The sequence below is a fragment of the Colobus angolensis genome, unplaced genomic scaffold, assembly GCF_000951035.1.
Source record: "Colobus angolensis palliatus isolate OR3802 unplaced genomic scaffold, Cang.pa_1.0 Scaffold117, whole genome shotgun sequence".
In the NCBI taxonomy this organism is placed as follows: domain Eukaryota; kingdom Metazoa; phylum Chordata; class Mammalia; order Primates; family Cercopithecidae; genus Colobus; species Colobus angolensis.
In genome coordinates, this window is record NW_012112808.1 from 9,528,541 (window position 1) to 9,548,411 (window position 19,871).

A 19,871-nucleotide genomic window follows, 5' to 3' on the forward strand; every position below is an offset into this window, starting at 1 on the left:
AGTCAAAATGATGTTCCCTCAGTCTTGGAGAACCCTGAAGCTCTGAGCTAAAGAGTGGCATCTCTACTCTCTTTTATTTTTATTTATTTATTTTTTTGAGACAGAGTTTCACTCTTGTTGTCCAGGCTGGAGTGCAATGGCAAGATCTCGGCTCACTTACAGCCTCCACCTCCCAAGTTCAAGCGATTCTCCTGCTCAGTCTCCGGAATAGCTGGGATTACAGGCACCTGCCACCACGCCCAGCTAATTTTTATATTTTTAGTAGAGACAGGGTTTCACCATGTTGGCCAAGCTGGTTTCAAACTCCTGACCTCAGGTGATCCACCCGCCTTAGCCTCCCAAAGTGCTGGGATTGCAGGCCTAAGCCACCGTGCCTGACCCCTAGTCCCTTCTAAAAGCTGAAATGTTACCACCTGAATATTTTGATTTCAATCTTTTTCTAATTCTTCTAAAGGTATAGTAAAAATATTTTTAAAATATGCTTGCCTTGCATCCATTGCTAATCCCAGTTTCCAGCTCTCTTGCCAGGGCCTGGAAAACAGTGAAGAAATAGAAAGGGAGCGAATGTTCACTTCACTGTACTCTGGCCCCACTAGCCACATGGAGCAGTATTCACTCTCAGGGTGGAGAAGACCGTGAGCATGGCAGGTGCTCTTAAAGCTGCGGAGCCTGGGGGTGGCAGGGAGGTACAGCCACCCAGGGGAGGCCATCTGGGCTGCTCTCAGAACACAGAAAAGGTCCACAGCCTGCCATGGTGATACAAGGCAGGCAAGGCCCCAAATTGGGGCTTAGCCTTAGAAGGCTCTTGGCTTCATGCAGGAATGAATTAAAGGGCCAGCCTGTGATGTTAAACAGTAGATTCTCTTGAAGCAGATGTGCACAGCGGCATCAGAGGCTCTGCTCCTCATGGAGTGGGCTACCCTTAGGCAGTGTGCCCAGAGCAGCAGCTCAGAGGCAGGTCTGCACTCACATTCATACCCACTTTTAATTACATGCAAATTAAAGAGCAGGGTATGCAGACATTTCCAGAAAAAGGATGGTAAGTTTTGGATCATCCGGTCACTGCCATGGAAAAGGGTGGTAAACTCTGGATGTTGCCATGGCAATGGTAAACTGACATGGCACACTGGTGGATGTATCTTAGGGAAAGCTGCTTCCGCTCCATCCCTGTCTTAACTAGTCCTCAATGTGGTCTGGCATCTGAGACCTATCTCCGGAATCGAGTCTCGCCTCCTGCATCACTGAGGCACACTTTATTATCCAGGGCCTCAAAGATGTGATGTGTGGCTAGTTCCCTCCCCTTTATCTGACAGGACCCATCCTAAAAGTGACCTCTTCAGAACCTGCTCTTGGGCTCCCTTTCCCCAGGCCTCAGGTGTGTGGCCCTCAAGCTGAGGTTGCCCATGGCAGGCTCCTGCCCTATCCTGGGCTGATCTTGGTGCCCAAGCGAAGTAGTTCCTGCAAATGGAGGCCTAAATGTCCCTCCTGCCATCAATCTGTGTGTGGAGCTTCTAAGTTCCTGTGGAGACTCAGCTAAAGCTCAGCCAGGGGCTCACTACAAAATTCCCAGGGACCTGAGACATCTCAGAAAGTGTTAAATTTGACAGACACAGAGGGGGTGATATGATATGCCAGGCTCATACTAGAATGAATGTTCATAGTAAATCCTCATAACAAGTGTATAAGCACAGCTTCTAAAATATCTACTTTCTAGACTAAAACAAACAACAGCAACAATACAATCATAGGCACAAATATACACACTGTCTGGGCCAGGGTCACAGAGCTGGTAAAGACACCTGGGATTTGAATGAGCATCTCTTTCCAAAGTCTGTATTCTTTCTCTCTACCATGCTGCCACAAAACCCACAAGCTTTTAGATGAATTGCAACCCCCCTCCACCTACCCCCACTAAGACCCCACTATTCAGTAAGGCAGCAGGCTTCAAGTGCAGCTCAATATGGCCCCATTGCTGAAAGGGAGTTCTGTCAAAAATAGTTCAGGAGGAATTCAGTTTCACAAAGACAGGCTTCTTCATAATCAATGATGTCTGAATAACATTTTTAGCTAAAAGAACACTCTATTCTGCTGTAGTTCCTTTCTGATAAAACTGAGTATGTCTTCCATTCCATGTTGCTTTGACATCTACCTATTTGTTGAGTGCTGGACATTATTCTAATAACTTTACTCCAGACATTGTATTTTTAAAGTTCTCCAATTTTCATTTTTAATCATTTCTCTCTCTCCACTCAGAATTTCCATTTTTTTGTTTACTATTATTATTATTATTATTATTATTGAGGTGGAGTCTTGCTCAGTTGCCCAGACTGGAGTTCAGTGGCACAATCTCGGCTCACTGCAACCTCTGCCTCCTGAGTTCAAGTGATTCTCCTGCCTCAGCCTCCCGAGTAGCTGGGACTGCAAGTGCATGCCACCATGCCCAGCCAATTTTTGTATTTTTAGTAGGGACAGGATTTCACCGTGTTAGCCAGGATGGTCTCAATCTCTTGACCTCTTGATTCACCTGTCTCGGCCTCCCAAAGTGCTGGGATTATAGGCATAAGCCACCACACCAGGCCCATCTTTTTGTTTATTACAAGCATGTCTTCCTTTATTCATTGAGCATACAGCCAATAGTCACCTTAAAATCCTCACCTGCTGATTCCAATGTCTGGGTCCTCTCTCTTCTGTTGTTGTATTCCTGGTGCTTCACGTACTGAGTAATTCCGTATTGTCTTCTGGCATTTTGGTCAGAATGCTGTGGAGTGAATTATCCTCTAAGAAGAATGCTAATGGTTGGTTATTTGCTTGCTTGTTTGTTTTAACTGGAAAATAATTTAGCTGGGCTCAAACTGGAAACCCTGTTTTTCAGGGAAGAGAGCAAATGCAGTCAGCTCCCTGATGCTCGGCTGGGTGCCTGGTGCCTGCTCTGCACCTGCGTGGCTCAGGGGTTGGTCAGGGAAGCAAGCAGAGTTTATGCATCCCCTCTCTGGACTCCTCTTCTCAGTATTCTCACTCCCTAGCAGCTACAGTCCTCTCAACTTTGACCTCTGGTTCTTCAGGTCAGTAAAGAGGCAAATTATTGATCAAGGTGTTAGCTTCCCAGAGTGGCACAGACCGGGGCCTGCCCTTGGCTGAAAGCCTGAAAAAATTTGGCAGCTCACAGCAGGCCATTCCAAGTGTTGTCTCTTCCAGTATCGAAAAGCTCATTTCGAGACCTTTCTGCAGGCCCCTGCTGACCACTTAAATGTCCCCCTCATTTCAGTCTCATTGCTGCCCTGCAAGGAGGGGGATGCCTTAAAGATCATACCCATTTTACTGAAGGGGAAACATAGCTCAGAGAAGAGAAGTTATGGCTGTAAGATCAAGATAATAGCTGGCAAATGTCAGCCAGGAATCAGACCTGGGTCAGCTGGACTCACATGCCCACGTTCTCATTCTTTCTGCTGTGAAGCCACCCTTAGCTGCTATCATAGCTGCCTTTGTTCAGGAGTGGTTTTGAATAAGTCATCAACAGAAGCTGTGCTCTGGACTGCAAAGTTAAGAGAGGTGCTGAGACATGGGTTGGGGGCAGGTGCTCAGAAGGCTCTGAAGGGAACACAACAGGGGGTCCTTCTCTCAGAAGGGAACACAGCTGCAGCTCCCCTCTTTTAGTTCTAACTGGAGAGCAAGGCAGAGACCCTTCACAGGGGCTGAGAGGACTGGGAGGGCTGCCCAGGCCACCTGTGACCTTTCTAGACTTGCAGAAAGCAGGAGCAGAGAACATTCTTCAGAGCGCTTGGAGGAAGAATGCAAACCTCCTTAACTGATCAGTGCTGAAGAAACCTGGGTACTAGAGACGCCTGCACTGCCCTGGCCAGAACGAGCCTCTTCCAGCACCAGAGGGGAAACAAGTAGTACCTGCCACAAACCCAGAGCCAGGGAGTGGGCCAGACAGGGAGCCAGAGAAGAAGCTGGCTGTACTGGTGCTCATGACAAGCTTAGATTAATTTCCCAAGAGACAATAGAGAGGAGGACATGCCTGCATTATATATGGGGCAGGATCAGGAAGAGAAACTGGCCACACGGCAGAGAGAAGGGGTCAACTCCCTGTCCATCCCTACTCACTCCAAAAAGCTTCCTAGGCCTTGGTCAGAAAATGATTTGACTTTTGTGGAAAACCCATGCAATCTGACTCTTCTAAGAGACTGCATGAACCCTGGGTTGTCTGAGTTTGAAGTCCACTCCACTGTCTTTCAGCTGTGTGGCCTTGGAAAAATCACTTCACCTCTTAGGACCTCTATTGTGTCATCTGTAAAATGTGGATCATAATGGTCCCCACCTTACAGGGGAACGGAGAAGTTGGAAGATCAAATCAGTTAATATGTGTAACACTCTCAGAACACTGCCTGAAATATAAGATGCACTAAATACATACTAGCTTCTACTATTATTAGTACTTAATACTACCACTGCTGTTATTAATATGCCTGCTACTGCTATTACTACTACTGCTGTTGCTATTATTGCTACTACTATTACTACTCCTGCTGTTTCTATTATAATTATCACTGTTGCTACTGCTGCTGTTGCTATAATTATCACTACTACTATTACTATTGCTGGTATTGCTATTACTACCAGTACTACCATTATTATTCATGAGGAGAAGCTGAGTGGCTGCAAATGCTTTCTTAAGCTCTGCATGAATTCAAAATAGACACAGACTCAAAAAGCACAGTGGTACAGTTGTCAGATTTAGCAAATACAAACACAGAATGCCCAGTTAAATTTGAATTTTATATCAGAAGTGGTTTTTTAGTTTATGCAATAAACTAAAAATAAGTAAGCTCCATACTATTGACTCACACAATATTTGGGGCTTATTTATCCTAGAACATGATTTATTGTTTATCTGAAATTTAAATTCAACCAAGTATCCTATAGTTTGACAACCCTACTTCAGAAGTGGGTGGTGACTTGTTCCTTGAACACCTTTGGCCTTGTGTTCTTGACACACACACACACACACAAACACACATGCTGGCAGGAGGCTTTGCTCTGGACTCATCTTTATAAGGGCAGCGTTCCGGGTTGGGTTTCTGGAATCAGAACCTGGGCAGCATTCTTGTTCATTGAAGAGTAAGGGAAGAGGGTGGGGAAGGGGAGCAGAGTTGAGCCAGGATGAGCCCCACCGCATGACGACAGCATGAATGACCTCCAGAGTGGGTCTCTCTGGGAGACAGGAGAAAAGGGCCTGCTATGGATTCATGTCAGTCATTGCAGGGAGCTGGGGAGTCTCTCTGGGAAGGTGGCTCTCCTTGGTCTGAAGGGTCATGATACCTACAAGCTGGCTCCCCCATCTATCCTAGTAACATCCAAAGGCACCCCCAGAGCCGCGGGGAGCTCTGGAGCCAGGCACCATGCCATGAGTGCCACTCAGTGGCTGTCAGTGCAAATGCCCAGCAAGACCTTCTGGGACAGGATGCAGCAGCTGCAGTCTGGAGCCTGCTTTCTCCTGTGAACAGAGGCAGCCTGCGCAGAGGAAACAGCCCTGTGCTGCAGAGCCTTGTTGCCTAAGTGCCACCAGGGACAGTCGGTGCCAGGGGCTGGCTGTAGGCAGTCGTTCCATGCAGGAATTTGGCTGAGGCAATGCTGACTCGGCTAAAAGGGCTTTATGCTGTTCAAGGGCTCTTGACAAATTGCCTGTATCTTTTTAAAATTCCTACAATTCATAAGCACAGGTTATTTTGACAAAACTTAGTGTCTTTGTTGTCAGATTCAAGAGAAAAAGCACAAAATTAAGGTTTATTGAAATATGCAGAAAAACACATTGCCCAAGACCTGAACATGGCCAGCCAAGAGATGCCTGTGACAGACGAGAAAATACCTGCCATTTCATGTTGGATCTTTGAGGGAGGCTTATTTCAATAAATTACATCTTTTTTTTTTTTTTTTTAAAGAGGATTGTTATATCTTGCAGTAAAAAACACTAGACTTTACTTGCAGTAAAACACTAGACTCTAAAGCTTCTCCCTCCCACCCACACCATGGCAGTCACATAATCAGATGCTCAGAGACAGGTTCCCGCAGTCCCACAGCCCACATCTACTCAATCCGCAGCCCTCACGGCACCCTCCTACCCAGGAGCACCTGGAGAATGTCCTGATGCTTTATGGGGCCGAGGGAAGTACCTGCGGAAACAGAGCATTTTCTCAGAAGGCTGCAGAGTCTCTGCTACTCCGTGGAATCCTAGAACCCCAGCTCTGCGAAAGGGAATGAGGCCCAAAAACAACCCACAGGAGTCAGTTAGACATGCAGGGATTTACTTAATTAAACAGTTATTTATTGAACAGGTGGGCTGTTGTCAGAGGCATTCGAACCAGAGCAACTCTATCTTGAATAGGGGCTGGGTAAAATAAGACTGAGACCTACTGAGCTGCATTCCCAGGAGGTTAAGGCATTCGTAGTCATGGGGTGAGACAGGAGGATGACACGTGAAGCAGGTCACAAAGGCCTCGCTGATAAAACAGCATGCGGTAAAGAAGCCAGCCAAATCCTACCAAAACCAAGATGGTGATGAAAATGACCTTTGATTGTCCTCTCTGCTCATTATATGCTAATTATACTACGTTCACATGCTAAAAGACATTCCCACCAGTGCCATGACAGTTTACAGATGCCACGGCAATGTCTGAAAGTTACCCCATATGGTCTAAAAAAGGGAGGAACCCTTAGTTCTGGGCATTGCCCAACCCTTTCCCAGAAAACTCATGAATAATCCACCCCTTGTTTAGCATATAGTTGAGAAATAATCATAAACACAGCCAACCAGAAGCCCTCAGTGCTGTTCTGCTTATGGAGCAGGCATTCTTTATTCCTTTACTCTCCTAATAAACTTGCTTTTACTTTATTGATTTGCCTTGAATTCTTTCTTGCATGAGATCCAGGAACCCTCTCTTATGATCTGGATCAGGACCCCCTTCCAGTAACACTATGGGCCAAGCAGGGTTTTAGACACCAAGTCTGTCATAACAAAAAGATCTCAGAAAATAGAGTGTGTTTTGTAGCTATCGCTACTGAGAGTCTTCTCTTGAACACGGTCACAGAGTTCTGGAAATTTCACACAAACAGATATTTTTTAAGAAATTATGTTATTTCTAACAGCTGTGTTATTTCTAACAAGTGGCAAATAGGTTGTATTGGGAGGCCGAGACGGGCGGATCACGAGGTCAGCAGATCGAGACCATCCTGGCTGACACGGTGAAACCCTGTCTCTACTAAAAAATACAAAAAACTAGTCAGGCGAGGTGGCGGGCGCCTGTAGTCCCAGCTACTTGGGAGGCTGAGGCAGGAGAGTGGCTTAAACCCGGGAGGCGGAACTTGCAGTGAGCTGAGATCGGCCACTGCACTCCAGCCTGGGCAACAGTGAGACTCCATCTCAAAAAAAAAAAAAAAAAAGGTATACATGGGAGAAGTCAAATGTGGACTGGGAGGGCCTCCACCGTGGCCCTTTAAGACATGGACAGGGTGTAAGCTTTTCTGGAGGCATTTCCTTCAGGTTCATCACCCATTGTTTGGAAGGAAAAGTGAGCACATTTACCACCCCTGGCAGAGATCTAAGGTCCTGATTTCAGCCCACAGCACTTCAAGCTAATCAAGAGACTCTGGTATATTGTACTGTTTATACATCCAAAGCCATGCCCATTATAGTGAGGCCCTCTGCATTATCTTAGTAACTTGTATTTGCAGAGGAGGAAGAGCTTTAAAATAACAGCCATTATCTTGTGTATTTGGCCTCTCCAAAGTATTGTCCAGATCTGCACATTGTAACAATGCTAAAATTACCAGGAAAGATAGGCATCTCCGTAATACCTCAGAGTTGCTCAGTGAGGCAGGCAAGGCAAAGCAAAGGGAATTTAGTGCCTCCCTTAAGTCCAGACAGCCTCACCCATGGCAGGACAGAGGAGAAAGCACTCTACAGGACAGAAGAAAGACTATCTTTTTGATGGTGTAACTCTACTGGAACATGCTAATTGTACATGTGGATTAGACACTATTGTTACCCAAAAAAACCCCAGGTTCGTTTGCATGGCAAGTAAGAAATGAATCTCCTTGACAGCGTAGGTTTGATCAAGTTTTATTACTTGGCACAAGTAAGGATCCTGTTGGGAGTATTCTCCAAAGCAATATCTCTCCGAGGGAAAGTGACAGGAGGGCTTCATGGGGAGATGGAGAGAAGAGAGGATGCATCATGGCATGTGGAGGAGGGGTCCCAGTGGTACAGACACAGCGAGTCATCACACCAGCACATAGGTTGCATGTTATGGTGATGAAGCTGTGGCTCATTCCAGGATGGAGACACTAGCATGGCCATGAGGAAAGTTCACTCGGGTTTCTCTATAAGCTGCTGAGATCTACCAAGAGCTGGTTCCATGCAATAAGACAACTGCATTCCACACAAGCTGCAGGGCAATCGGCTGTAAAACAGGCTGATTGTTCAGCGGGATTACATTCTTATAATCACTCAAGACTCTCCCTGTCTGTTCATGCTCTCAGAAGACTGGGGTCTGAAAAAACTTAGAGCTTTCAAGAATAAGGGGGGCAAAGGCAGCAATGATCTCATCAACAGTTGAACAAGTTAAATGCATGACTTTGTCCTGTTCAGTTGTGCCAAAGAATTAAAACGTAGAGATGAATCTCTAAATTTAGCATTTTATTTGGGAAGAAAGAATTGCAAGATCACATATTGGGTGGTCTTCAGTGTGTCCAAAGAGCAAAGAGATGGTTGGAGGTTTTATAACAAAGAGAAGCATTATGTATTCCTCTTTAAGAAAGTTCATTCGCACTAATACAGTTCCGGTGAGATGGCAACTTTTGATTAGTAAGTAATGGCATGGGTATAATTGGTCTTAGAGTTGCAGTAGGTCATTTTAGCAGCTATTAGATAAAACTGGTTTCAGGTTACAGCCACCGGGCTTGCAGAAAATTACATTCTTGGAGCAATGTTATGCATCCTGAGCACTTTTCTCTCCTGGCTTTTTGGCAGTTTTACTTGGATATGATAAGAATGACCCAATTTGTATGATCAACTTTCACAGTTGTTTCTTGTGTGTGTTTCTGTCTCTAAGCATTTCTAACACCTTAGAAGAGCAGGTATGGAAGAAAAAGTAGCAAAACATGATACCTGTTAGTCAGCAGAAAGAAGAGAAAATGCAGAAGGCTCATGGACGTCTAGCTCCAGCGATGGAGGCTGAAGGAGGCTGAAAGGAGCTGAAGGGAGCTGAAGGGAGCACCAGCAAGAGAATGAGGGGTGAGGGGTGGGGGACCACGGGCCCCTACTCCATCTTTCTCAGCCTTTCTTTTGTCATTCAAAAGACCACTAGGATGGGTAAATAGTAGAAAGGCGTGTTTTATTGGTGAAGCCATCCTCACAGGTTTAGCAAGAATTCTGGACAGAAATAGTTATAATTAAGCATTAATCAGCCTGCACCTTGACCCACTTCCTTGTAACTGAAAGTCATGCAGCACTGATACTGGCCCCCTGGCATCCCTATTGTTCCTATGAATAGGATTTCTGATGTTAGAACCATAAGGCTTTTGTTTAAGAACTGCCTAGGGTGTTTTCCAGATCCCAAATTCCTACTAAACACCCACCAGTTTGAAGACCCCCATAGAGGAACAGAATCAGCATGAGAAACAGTTTCACCATCTCCCCATCCCATGACTTCACCCTGCACTTTTCAATCAACCAACCATCTCCACACTTCAGCCCACTCCAAAACCGTTAACATCCCTAATATCAAACTCTTTGGTGTAAGGTTCTTGTATCGGTTCGAACCTCGAGAGTATGCCAACAGACAATATGAGGCGGTGTGAAGAAACATGCTGTTTTAATGAGCACCTGGGTGCAGGCAGCCTGAGGCCTAAAATGGTATCAGCCCCAAGTGAGGACGGGGCAAAGGTTTCATAGTCTCCTTTAAATAGGAAGTGTCCTAGTCTGACATAATTGCTACGTTGTACCCGGATGGCTTCTTTCTCGATCTTCAGGGGTACCTGTCTTCTGACCAGGGTAGGTGTCTTCCAGCCAGCTCTCTTCCTGCTTCTTCTAACTTGCTGATGCACGCTGCTGACACAAGTGGCCTTGTGCCTTGGGACTGGGCCTGAGAAGGGAGGACTTATTCATCTCCTTAAGCTTTCAGGCCCCAGAAAGAATCTTACTCTTGGGGAAATGGATTTAAGGTTCCTTCCCATCTTCTAGATTGGGGCCCTAGGATTCAATCTCCTTCTCTGTTGTGAATTGGTGTCTTGGCGGATTGACTAGCCTTGTGCCTCGTTCATGGACTTATTTCAGTTACATTGGCAATGTAAGTTTGCAAACCAGGAAGAGACTGTCTCCAGCATATACCATTGGTGCTCTCTCTTTGAAGAGGGAAAGGGTGGACTGGATTTTATGTCTCACAGGCATGTATCACAGAATAGAGTTACATATATTCAGCGGGTTTTGGGGAAAAGCTATACATGTGGAGAGGGAAGGTGAGCACACACACAAGGGGCACAGGCGTATTAACATGCATTCCGTGCTCACTTTGGGGCATGGTTTCAGCATAAAAATAAGGCGGAATGTGGCTCTTTCCATCAAAAAGTGAACTGTAGGAGACAAACACAATGTGTGCACAGTCTCTGTAAGCTGCTGGAACTGATTTGACTTCTTCAGTTGCTTATCAGAAAAGAATGTTTCTAAGGTCCTCTGTCCAATCAGACTTGTGGTGGTCTGGGTTGTAAATCAGAGGTAGGAATTTGCCTGAGAGCTCCTATTGTTAGGGAGTTTAGCAAGCCTGTGCTTTTCTTGTAGCCCTAGCAATTTAAGGAGTTGCTCCACCCATAAGTAACTTTTCTGTTTCCTTAACCTTAAAGTCCACCTTAGTTGATAAAGGGCATCTGTCTTGGTCTCTCGGATCTCAGTTTCATGTGCTACATTGAAGTCTGTATGAAAAGAAACAATTGTCTTTATCATTTCATTTTTTTTTTCTGTTCTGATTTCAAGTATAGTTCATGCTTGTTACAGAATATTTGGGGGAAAAGCAGATCTTTTTAAAAGAAATACCATCCATCATCTCACTACTAAAAAATAACTATGTTAGTAACTAAAATATTCTTCCTATATGTCTATACACACTTTTGTAAAGAAAATTTCCACAGAAAAGTAATAACAATAGTTCAAAGACTTTCATATACTCCTTTCTCACATTCACTTGTTTACATTTTCCATTATGTGATTCTCCTGTCTAAAACACTTGAGAGTAAGTTGTAGACATCCTGCAAACTTACCCTCTAAATATTTCAGTTGGCTTTTCTTAAGAACAAGGACATTCTCTTACATAATCAAAATTGTAAGGTTCTTGTATCGTCAGTTCGAATCCCGAGAGCACACCAACAGACAATACAAGGCAGTGTGGAGCAACCTGCTGTTTGAATGAGTGCCTGGGTGCACGCGGGCGAGGCCTAAAATGGCGTCAGCCCCATGTGAGGACAGGACAAGGGTTTTATAGTTTCCTTTAAACAGGAAGTGTCCTAGTCTGATGTAATTGCTACGTTGTACCCGGATGGCCTCTTTCTCCATCTTCAGGGGTACGTGTTTTCCGGCAGGCTCACTTCCTGCTTCTGCTGTCTTGCTGGCGCAGGCTGCTGATGCAAGTGGCCTTGCACCTTGGGACTGGGCCTGAGAAGGGAGGAGTTACTCATCCCTTTAAGCTATCAGGCCCGAGGGAGAATCTTACAAGAATCAGGAAATTTCACATTGAACAGTACCACTACGAAATCCACAGGCCACATTGGAATGCTGCCAATTGTTCCAACTAGGGTCTTCCTAGACCCTCTCCCTCTCCTCAGCACCTGTTCCTTGACCCGCATGTTTTTGAAGAATAGAGATCATTTGTTTAGTAGAACATTCCTCAGCTTGGGTTTGCCCTCTGTATCCTAAGGAATGGATTCAGGCATGCATCTGGGGCAGTGATGCTGCAAACAGGACTGCTGCTCCTGTCAGGGCATCGCATCCACTATTACGTGATGCAGGTTTGTCCCAGTGTTGCTGATTTCAGCTTCCATCACTTGATTTAAGGTGCTGCTCACCAGGTCTCTCCACCAGAACAGCTACTATTTTTCCCTTTGATATACCTATTTTTAAAAGTGAAATTCCCAGTCATTTTGTCTTACATTGACCAAGAATGTTACTATGTCTTTAGAAAACATCTCTGTCCCATAAAAGACAAAGAACTTCACTTGAATCCTCCAAAGACCGTGATATTTGGATGTCAAAGAAATGTGGGCATGGAGATTGTGGGGTTTGCTCTGGTACCGTTGGCGCCAGTCAGAAGGGAAAGAGGGGATGTCGAGTTTCCATCCCAGGGGGCAGCAGTGACAGAAGGAACATGCCTGGGGGCAGTGGAGACCCTCTTCAGACAGACATCAACTGCCAACCAAAGTCAGGAGCACTGGTTCTCAAATTGGAGCACCAGCAGAATCCTCTGGAAGGCTTGCTAGATGCAGATTCCTGTGCCCCAAGAGTATATAATTCAGAGCACGGAGGGTAGGGCCCAGAATGTGCATTTCTAGGCAGACTCAAGAGAATGCTGAGGCTCCTGGTCTAAGGATCCCAATTTGAGAAACAGAAGCCTAAAAGAACAACACCTGGGCCATTCTTGGGCCTCTGCAAGGTGAGTGTCAAATCAGTCACTCAGCAAATATTTATTTTTTGCATGAATTTTGTTACTAAAACAGAAGAGTTGAAACCTGCTCTTGTAATTGCATCTAATGCTGTGAAAACACATCTCCCAGGGCTATTCCAGATTCTGTCTTTGATTGCCAACCCCTCGCCATCCTGTAGCCAAGCTTCCAAGGGGTTTGCAGAGAGCACATACATGTAAACCTTAAACACACCTTCTTTTTCTCTGAACATAGCTCCATTCACACTTTTCCAGTCATATTGAACTGTTTGAACAGTGTCAACAGTCAAAGATTCTCCCATCCAGGCACCCACCCAGAATCCAACTCTTATGCCAAGTGAGACTACTGGAGGCCAGAACAGGCAGGAGTGGGGAGGTCAAGAGAAGCAAAGGCAAGGGGCCCTCTGCTCCAACCTCACAGAAAAAAAAAATGAGTCCTTAGATTGTCTCCCATCCACCCATGCACATGGTTCCGTGCTGCCCGCATTCTCTGATCTAGAGGAGAAGGCTGAGTAATTATCCGAATTCTCTCCCATCATAAGTCTGTCCCAGGCCCCAAGCTGAAGGAGGTTCATCTTCCTTGCTCCCTGAGTCACTGACCCAGGCTCAGGTCTAGCTATCATCGCATTGGGAGAGCTCTTTGTTTACCTGCCTTTCTCTCCTCCCACAGCAGACTGAGTTCTCAAGAGTAAAGAACAGGATTTTGTTTTCACCTATCCCTCAAAATGCTTTATCCAATGTCTGGAGCTTACAAAAACCTAAATGGATGAATGAATTAATGAATAAATGAACTCCAGCCCTAGAAAGCCAGTGGGATTACAAGGCAGAAATCTCCAAGGAGTTTTTCTCCAAGGCAGAGATCTACCAGGAGCCAAGGTGCCAGCCCAGGAGCAGCACGGCAGGAGAGAGAGAAAAGCCACATGTCAGGGGTGTGGGGTGGGGATTCAAGTTAAAGAACAAAGCAAGAAGTCGCCCGTGTTAGGAAGAAGGCAGTGCTCAGTGTGTGCTCGGCTTGAGGACAATCAGTCCCAGAGCTGAGGAAGAGGTTCACTAGTGGGCAGGGGTTATTGGATATATAACTCTTCAGTTATGGGAACTGCAGGGCAGAGAGCCAGATGGCTCAACATAACCTCAAGAGCAAAGGAAATAGGTCCCACTTCCCACACCCCCAAACTTCCACATTAAATACTAAACTACAGGCTGGCTCTGACCAAGCTCTCACAGTTGCCCACTTCCCATCCTCTGCTTTATCTTGACAAAACTTGGGTCAGGCTTTTCTTTTCTATGTCTCTTTTGTATAAAAGAATAATTAAAATGCAAATAAATCCATGAAGTATCATGCAGGATGAAAACTCATTCAACATGCAGCATCAATTCACAAGGTCAGAACCTCTTTTTTTTTTTTTTTTTTTTGAGATGGAGTCTCGCTCTGTCGCCCAGGCTGGAGTGCAGTGGCCAGATCTCAGCTCACTGCAAGCTCTGCCTCCCAGGTTCATGCCATTCTCCTGCCTCAGCCTCCCGAGTAGCTGGGACTACAGGTGCCCGCCACCTCGCCCGGCTAGTTTTTTGTATTTTTTAGTAGAGACGGGGTTTCACCGTGTTAGCCAGGATGGTCTCGATCTCCTGACCTCGTGATCCACCCGTCTCGGCCTCCCAGAGTGCTGGGATTACAGGCTTGAGCCACCGCGCCCGGCCCAGAACCTCTTTTTTCTGAGAGGTCAAGATTGAAAAACTGGAGGGATTTTTTGGAAGATGAGAAGAGAGAGAGTCCATGTAGACAGTCCTGGATGGCCAGTTCTGACTCCTCCATTCCCATTCAAAACAGCACTGGGAGAAGCTTCAGGTCCTTGGAGGCACTGTTGAGACAGGCTTCGTTTTCTGGAAAGTCACAAATTTCTAGAAAATGGGAGAAAGCAAGAAGCCCTTCTCCCATTGATCTTTCTTCACTGGGCTGCCCTTTCTCGGGCTGCTGGTGTTGCAATTGCTGTTCCATTTTTTTGAGTAGAATTTACATCAACAGCATATTTCAGTGATAGTACTAATGATTCTGGCACTACCTAAAGGGCATAAATCCTGTGAGCCATTAGCAATAAAAGGAGCTGTCAAGCATCACTCTGGATACACTCAGCTGGTTGGCATAATCTGCTTCCCTGAATATTCACAATACATAGACGTTTATAATTAAATAAATTTATTAGGGTGACTATTTTCTGTTGAAGTTATTTGAATCATGCTTGATGACTTTTTTCAATATAAGTGATTTATGAGATTTATAAAAGGACTACTGCTACTAACAATGATGAAACCAGTTATGCAATCCATGCTTGTTAAATGAGCCTTTACTAAGGCTGTCTTCCTGTCCTTACCCTACAGGACTCTACCCACTCCTGCCCACCCACAGAGGGTTGACAAAGTGTGTTAAATGACACTGACCCCTGGTGACACTAATTGAACCAGGCCTGGATACTGGACCCAAGCTGGATCAATCAGATTCCCTTCCCTGGTAATCTGAACTTGGAACACTGAATATAATTTATTCAGAAAGTAGTGGAAGACCAAGAGGTGACACTTGAGGTTGGGGTCAGCTCAGAGCCAAATGCAAATATAGCAAGCAGCTCTGCTGAGAAAAAAAATAGGGTACGCTAAAAAAGCATGGTAGAGGTGAGTGAGACTGGGTGGTTTCCCAGTGTTGGGAGACAATTCTCCAGGCCTCTCCATTTCTGCACATCTTGTGAGCTGAGACTGACAGCATCTCCTCTGAACTATCCTTTCAAAGATGTTTGTCCAGCAAGAACCTCAGGAAACAGAGATACTGTCTCCTTCTGCAGCAGAAGATTAGTATTCAGATCGTATTCAGATCAGGGTGATAAAGATGGTATTTTTCTCTGGGATAAGGGTTGGGAAAGTTTGCTATTAGCCCCTTGTAAGATTAAGACTTCTTAAATGCTGGGTTCCTCAGTGTTGTGCAGTGTCCACGTGGACCCACCCCCGTACCAGGAGCTGTGGGAGTGGGTAGAGGGGTAAAGGGAAATGGTGCCCACACTGACTGCTGAGCCCTAAGTAATGAAGCCCTAGGTCTCTAACTGAGGAGCATCCTGTCTTTTGCCAGCATCCATGAAATTGTGGGAGGCTACCTGGTTCATTCTCAAGTAAATCTTCAGCCCTTCATAGTCCTTGACAAAGCGTTAAGAAATTGACTATTTAGTGAGTGACTCAAACTATGCAGGAAATAACAGGTAGAGAGCATGGTGTACTAACAAAACAAAAATCCATTTCTAAACTGAGAAGTTTCTAATCCATTTAGAACCATTCTTATAATGAGCTCATTTAGCTTCCAGGTAGATTTGCAAGAACTTATATTGAGTGTATTTTTAAAACTATGCATTATACTCTGAACACTGAAAAGGCAGTTTTCTAAGTATTGATTCCTGTGTCATTCAATTATGAGAGCATTTGGGTTTCAAAAATGTTTTCAAATGCCCCTGTAATTTTCCTTGTGGGGTGGTGGGAGGAGTGAAAGTTTGCTTTCCCTGTTAGTAAAATGTCTAGGAACAGAAGGTCTGAATTAATAGCCTCATTCCCGCAATCACAATGATTATAAGGATAAGTTTGAGAATGTAAAAGGTTCAGGATCCTAGGCTAAGCATGTTATGTATGTTAAATGAATAAACTGTTTTGAACAGAGTTGAGCACATAGTAAGTGCAGCATAAATGCTTGCTATTCTTATCATTACCTTATCTCATTCAATGAAATACACACTCTTGTGTTCATCTCTCAGAGATGAGAAAATCAAGGCTTAAAGAGGTCAGTAATTTGCCCAAGGACAGTGGTTAGAATATTTTAGGCTGCAAGTAATAGAAAATGCAACAAAACACTAACGTTAATTGTTTTACGCAGAAAGAAGTTCAGGTTGGCTGCCTTGTCAGCTCTCACTATGCTCAAGTAGCCTGGTTCCTTTCTGCTGTCTTCCCTGTCATCTTCAGTGGATCGATTATCACACTGGACAAGCTTCTCACCTCATAGTCACAGGGTGGCTGCAAGAGCCCAACCTTTCCTAGAAGCTGCCTCTGCAAATCTCCCTGCATGTCTCATCAGTCATGGTTGGGCCACGTGCCCAGCCCTGAAGTGATCCGAGGTTCCGGAGAGGAAACCAATGTGAGCACACAGGTACATTTAAAGTGCAGTCTTAAACAAAATCGGAGATCAGTCCACAAGGAAGAAGAGGCAGTGGAGCTTGGAAGGTATGCAACCATGGCTGAGACTGCAGGAGCCACGGTGGAACTCCAGGCTTTAAAAGTTCTACCCTTAACCTCAAAGGTTCCACTATCCATTGTGATGAAACCATTTCAGGTCTGCACTGCCCAGCTTGGCAGCCACAGCCTCACATGACCACTGAGCACTTGAAATACAGTTAATATGCTAAGAAAGCCCATTTAAATTTTTTATTTCAATTTACTTAAATTCAAAGAGCCACAGGGGTCTAGCGGCTCCTGTATTGACAGCACAGGGCCGTCTTGTTAGTAGCATCATTTATCACCCTGGGCAGCATTGCTATGGAAATAGCCATATCCTGTAGGTCTATAATGCTGTAGAAATAGAATGTGTGGTGCGAATGGAACTTAACATTTTAAGTAGCCACAGAAAAAAAAAAAAGAGAGAAACAAGTAAAATTCATTTCATAATATGCTTTATTTTATCTCTATTTCCAAAATATTGTCATCTCAACATGTAAGAAATATAAGAAGTATTGAGATATTTTACATTCCTTTGTTCATCATAAGTGTTTGAGATCCCATGTGCATCTGACACAGCACCTGACTTTGAACTCACCACATTGTGAGTGCCCCATAGCCCACGTGGCCATGGTTTAGAGATTTCAGAAAGCATTCATGGAAAATTCTCTTGCCTGATCCTCATTCACTACCCTGGGAAGTGGCCAGATAAGGAAGCAAGGCCCAGAAGGGCTCAGCCAGTGGTTCTCAGACTCCGGAGTCATCGCGTCCCTGGAGGGCAGGTTAACTCACAGATGACTGGGCCCTGCCCTCTGCATTTGCCATCCAGCAGGTCTGGGCGGGCCCCAGGTTGTGGATTCCTAACAGGAGAGGCTGATGCTGCCAGTCTGGGGTCACATTTTGAGAAGCATTGCTCCAAGGGTTCCACCCTCACTCACACCCCAGTAAGTAGATGGCTCAGAATTGAAATCCTTGCTTTCCATCTTACATCTCATTCTCTTTATATGCACAGCCATGAAGCCAGGTTGCTAAGACAGTCTGAAAACAACTACCAAAGAACAGAGGTGCTGCTCATAGTTACCCCAATGTGCTGCAGCCCCTGTCCTCCAGCCAGTGACAGCAGAGTGACCTCATTTGGATACTTTGTAAGCATTGGTCCAATGTGACCTATCCCAGTCTTGTGCCTTTCTCTGGCTGACTTTTCTTTTATCTCATGTGACTGTGGGTTCAATTTCTTTAAAGGAAACCATTTAATGAAATCTTAAGGAAGCCCTCACCTTTATATCTGGTGTAACAGTTGAGTTTTTGGGGTAGAGCTGAGGGCTCTATCATTGCAATGTCTAGGGTGTCCCTGGAGTTCAGGTGGGAAACTGAAGACACTTTCCTGTTCCACACAGGCAACTTCAGACAATATCCTGCACTTAGCCATGGGTAAATCATGCTTTTAATATGCTCAGTGGCAGAACTGGTCAAAGCCACTCTGAGCTGCTGAGAGCACTTCAGATTATTTTCCACAACAGCAGGCGATAGAAGTGGCTTTCAGGGCCTGCTGTCATTGCTGCTGACAGCCAAGACTTCTGTGACTTGCAGGGAAAGCTGCGTCCCTCTGACCTGTGGGCCAGAGATTCTGAAGGTTGCTTGAGGTTGCAGGTACCTCCAAGCTTGAGCAGCAGTTTTCAAGTATGGAGATGGGACGCGAGTTATTCACATCTCTAACAAAGGAGCTGCTGCTTCTGGCTTCAGGAGGGGCTGAGAGTCCCCTGATTCACTGTCTCATCACTGGGCTGGAAGCTCCACAGGAATCAGTTAGGCCTGCAGGCCATGCTTTCAGCACTTGGAGGAGAGAGTCCCTTAGACGCAGCCTATCTTTGGCTCCATGCCACTCTCACAATGTACAGGGAAGCCACTAGGGCCTGATGCTAGAATTTAATCAACAGACAAGGAACAGGCCCCAGTGTGTACTGGGCAAAAGGACAGGGTGGGTGTGCTGAAAAGCATCTCACAAACAGACTTTGTTTTCCCGTGTTTTAACTCAGCATGAAAGTTTCTCTAGGTCTCCTCTCCTGGGGGAGAAAGGTAGTGGCTTATTTCCTGTTCTGGTGCTGCTTTAGTGTCCTGAGAGAGAACAGCTATGGACACCCAGCTTCCCCAGCCTCTTCCTGTCCCAGGGCCCCCAGGTTGCCCCTCAGCAGTCTCCGGCTTCCCACTCTTGTGAGCAGGGGCCTCTCTTTTTGGCTTTCCTGACATTTCTCCTGACCTCTTCCGCTAGCCTTCCTCAATGCACAGTAATATCTGCACATCGTAGCTGGTCCCCAAGCTGTTGCCTCTCTGTCTCTCCACCTAATGTTGCATCTGTGCACTTTAGAAGTACCAGAGAACCTTCAAAATATATGGATGCCTGGACGCCACTCCAGATAATTCAGTTACAGTCTCTGAAGACAGGGCCCAGGCATGCATGTGTGAGGCTTTCAGGTAATTCCAGCATGCAGCGTGTACTGGAAAACTCTGTATTGAGGTTGAGGCCCTCATGCTGCAGAGGGAGCCTAGAGCACAGCGAAGTAAGTTCCTGGAAGCACTAGTTTTTTGCCACATAGGGCTAATAACCCTGGGGACAGTTGTGCATGCTTCTCTTCTTAGATGCTAGCTTACTATGCTTGGAGGTATACACATGTGTATGGGGAGACAAGGGCAGAATCAGGAAGCATTAGGAGAAAAACCTAAAGTAGACATGGGAAGGATTCCAGGGTCTCAGACATGAGGCAGGACAAGAAGAAATACTTTCTCAGGAAAGGGAAGGGGCCAAGTGTTCAATGGGCCGAGAGGACAGCAGAAGAGAGGAGACCAGGAGGACAAGATAGCCCCCAGCACTTCCACACTAAGCCCTGGAAAGGCTGTCTCCAGAGGAGCCACATAAGGGTTTTCCCAAGACCAGGG